This window comes from Malus sylvestris, chromosome 16, assembly GCF_916048215.2.
Source record: "Malus sylvestris chromosome 16, drMalSylv7.2, whole genome shotgun sequence".
Classification (NCBI taxonomy): domain Eukaryota; kingdom Viridiplantae; phylum Streptophyta; class Magnoliopsida; order Rosales; family Rosaceae; genus Malus; species Malus sylvestris.
This window is the reverse complement of record NC_062275.1, coordinates 26,957,487-26,961,572: the sequence shown is the minus strand read 5'-3', so window position 1 is coordinate 26,961,572 and position 4,086 is coordinate 26,957,487. Positions and strand designations below refer to the sequence as shown.

The 4,086-nt window shown below is 41.4% G+C and overlaps 1 long non-coding RNA gene across 1 annotated transcript; it reads left to right on the top strand.

Moving 5' to 3' along the window:
• The first annotated feature begins 973 nt into the window (after positions 1-973).
• On the top strand, positions 974-2,816 carry LOC126606865 (uncharacterized). Its single transcript, XR_007617399.1, has 2 exons — positions 974-1,876; positions 2,237-2,816. It is a non-coding gene; the product is annotated as an uncharacterized LOC126606865 (long non-coding RNA).
• The last annotated feature ends 1,270 nt before the right edge of the window (positions 2,817-4,086 follow it).

The following is a 4,086-nucleotide window of genomic DNA, read 5'->3' as shown; positions in this document are numbered from 1 at the left end:
AGCTTTTGAGAAAGCATTCGCCTCTTCGATTTCTGAGATCGGCCCTCGTGGTCTCTGAGCAGCCCAGCTTTTGAGAAAGCAAACGCCTCTTCGATTTCTGAAGCTCCGTCGAGTGCAGATTTTTATAGAGGCTGGCATTAAGTTCCACAGCACACTTGAATCTCTACCAGTAGAAGCTCATTTCTTGCACTTCTAAGATCTTGATTTGTCTGACCTCTTCCTTCTTCAACACATTTGAAAATGTCTGGACCCTCCGACCGTCGTTTTGACTTGAACCTTGGAGAAGAGACAGCCACGCCTTCTCCAGACAACATATGGCGCCCATCCTTCATATCCCCTACTGGTCCTCTTACCGTTGGGGATTCTGTGATGAAGAATGATATGACCGCTGCAGTGGTGGCCAGGAACCTTCTCACTCCCAAAGATAACAGACTACTTTCCAAACGGTCTGATGAGTTGGCTGTTAAGGACTCTCTGGCTCTTAGTGTTCAGTGTGCAGGTTCTGTGTCTAATATGGCCCAACGCCTATTTGCTAGAACCCGTCAAGTTGAATCATTGGCTGCTGAAGTGATGAGTCTCAAACAGGAGATTAGAGGGCTCAAGCATGAGAATAAGCAGTTGCACCGGCTCGCCCATGACTATGCTACAAACATGAAGAGGAAGCTTGACCAGATGAAGGAATCTGATGGTAAGGTTTTACTTGATCATCAGCGGTTTGTGGGTTTGTTCCAAAGGCATTTATTGCCTTCGTCCTCTGGGGCTGTACCTGGTAATGAAGCTTCAAATGATGAACCTCCAATGCCTCCTCCTTCTGGGGTTTTGTCAAGTACTGAGGCTCCGGATAACCACCCTCCGGTGCTTTCTCTTTCTGGGGCTCTACCGACTGCTGAGACTTCCCCTAAGCAACCTTTGTGAAGGCTCCCTTTTGTTTGTTTATTTTGACTCATGTATATGTACATATTTGTGGCTTATCGAAAATATTAATAAATAAGCTTTGCTTCATTTCAACATATTGTGTTAAATACACCAAAGCCTTCTTCATAAAGTTCTTTGAATTTTTGCTTTTGTTGAAACCTGTATTGTTGAAGCTTTGTGAGTGAAGCATGTAGTTTGAGGTAGTGTTCCCTTAATTTCCCGAGTGAGGAAAACTTCTCGGTTGGAGACTTGAAAAATCCAAGTCACTGAGTAGTCACGAACTTTTGAGTACCAAGGCGTAGTAGCATATGGTGGGAGTCCCCCAAGTCTCTAGTCGAGGGAGTTGACGAATGAGGTGTCTTGCTAATAGTCCATGTCGTAAGTACCAAAACTTCATTCTTTTGTTTTCTAAGTGGTAGCCCCGGACTTTTTCTTCATAGATTTTGTTTATGAAGGTTGCTAGGCCCGAATAAGTGGAATTGCAGAAGGTGTAACCGTTGGTGCATTAACATCATAATGGAAGCATCACAATGATGGAAGCATCACAATGATGAAAGCATCATAATGATGAAAACACCATAATGATGAAACATCATAATGATGTTTCTTTGGTGGAATTGTTTTTCATTTCCCCTAACAACCGGAATTGTTTTTCAACATAACACCATCATCTGTAGGTCGAATCACAAAGTTGTCTTCATGAAAGTTGTTCGTTAATTCCTTAACTACAACATATCCAAATTGGAGAGCCATCGGAGCAGTACAACTCCAGAAATCCAGGTATGATGAGTGACTGTTTATCATTTGTCTGTCAACCCGTCAGATTAGTTGTGAGCTTTGAAACTCTATTTTCTCTTGCTCAGATCAGCATGCTTTCTTCATTGAAGTTGTTCCTCAGCTTGTGAACTACAACATATCCAAATTTGAGATCCCTCGGAGCTGTATAACTCAAGAAACTCAGGTATGATGAATGACTGGTTATTATTTTTCTGTCAACCCGTCAGATTTGTTGTGAGCTTCGAAACTCCATTTTCTCTTGTTCAGATCGGTATGCTTTCTTCATTGAAGTTGTTCCTCAGCTTGTGAACTACAACATATCCAAATTTGAGATCCCTCGGAGCTGTATAACTCAAGAAACTCAGGTATGATGAATGACTGGTTATTATTTCTGTCAACCCGTCAGATTTGTTGTGAGCTTCGAAACTCCATTTTCTCTTGTTCAGATCGGTATGCTTTCTTCATTGAAGTTGTTCCTCAGCTTGTGAACTACAACATATCCAAATTTGAGATCCCTCGGAGCTGTATAACTCAAGAAATTCAGGTATGATGAATGACTGGTTATTATTTGTCTGTCAACCCGTCAGATTTGTTGTGAGCTTCGAAACTCCATTTTCTCTTGTTCAGATCGGTATGCTTTCTTCATTGAAGTTGTTCCTCATCGACTCTTTCATAACATATCAAAAATTCAGGATGAACTAACGGTTAAATATTTCCAGATCTTCGAAACATCACAACAGCTTCGAAATCTGCAAGAAGCCGACTATCATGTTTGGAGCTTCAACACTTTAATTTCCGTCGCTCAAACAGAAATGGTTCCTTCTTGAAAGTTGTTCATATGCTCAAGAACTATAGGGTGTCCAAAATTCAGCTCCATTGGAGAAGAGCAGAGGTTGCAGAAATTTGATAGATGAAAGGAGGCGGAAGAGGGAGAGAGAGAAAAAGTCTCTTGGGTTGGATTTCTATTTTGGAGCAGATTCCAATTTTTGTAGCACCTTCATTATTGATGAATTGCTTGTACTTTTGTCCATTATGAAATTTGGGACTTTGGCTTGTTGTTGGATCTATTATAATATGTTTGGGAACATATATAAGTGAATAAATAAGAAGGAAAATTTTGGGCCCTTGTGGGTGTAAAACAAAAAATGTTTATGTTTACCCAAGTGTTTTTGTACAAGTTCAAGGGCATCTTGGGTTTTGTGAACAAAATTTGTTTATTTGGAGCAAGGTTTTGTGTTGAAGCTTTGTAGGTGAAGCTTTGGTGTTGAAGCTTTGTGGGTGAAGCTTTGGAGGTGAAGCTTTTCGGGTGAAGCTTGTTGGGTGAAGCTTTTTAGGTGAAGCTTTGTGGGTGAAGCTTTTTAGGTGAAGCTTTTCGGGTGAAGCTTTTTGGGTGAAGCTTTTTAGGTGAAGCTTTTCGGGTGAAGCTGTTTGGGTGAAGCTGTTTTAGGTGAAGCTTTGATGGTGAAGCTTTTTGGGTGAAGCTTTTTAGGTGAAGCTTTTTGGGTGAAGCTTTTTAGGTGAAGCTTTGATGGTGAAGCTTTTTGGGTGAAGCTTTTTAGGTGAAGCTTTGTGGGTGAAGCTTTGGAGGTGAAGCTTTTCGGGTGAAGCTTTTTGGATGAAGTTGTTTTTTTTTTTTTTTTTTTTTTTTTTTTTTTTTTTTTTTTTTTTGGCGCTTGACACGATCTTCATTTGCTTGTTTTGTAGTGACTCTTTATTGAATTCATTGCCAAATGGCCTTCATTACATAGGATGCCGAACGGCTATAGCTCAACACTTGTACATCGTGAGTCTATTTGTAGTAGTACTTCAAGTGATCAGCGTTCCATGGATGGCCAAGGGTCTTGCCATCGGAGCTTCTAAGTGTGTAAGAGCCAGGGCGACTGATGCCAATGACTTCATACGGTCCATCCCAGTTTGGACTAAGTGTGCCTTCACTCGGGACTCTGTCGCAGAGTAATCTTTTCTTTAAGACCCAGTCTCCTATTTTGAAAGAACGAAGCTTGACCCTAGAGTCATAATAGTTGGAGATGCGCTGCTTGTAGGCGACATTCCTCAAGTGAGCTTGGTTTCTGTGTTCCTCGACTAAATCCAAGTTGAGGGTGAGTTGTTTGTCATTTTCACTTTGAATGTAGTTCTGGACTCGGAATGTTGCTTGCTCGAGCTCAACAGGGACAACCGCCTCTGTGCCAAAGGCAAGTGAGAATGGAGTTTCTCCTGTTGAAGTCCGATATGAAGTGCGATATGACCAAAGAACTTGGGGTACAAATTCTGGCCAACAGCCTTTAGCTTTGTCCAAGCTGGTTTTCAAAGTGCGCTTGATTATTTTGTTGATGGCCTCAACTTGTCCATTAGACTGGGGATGAGCTGGAGAGGCAAAGCATAAGTTGATGTTGA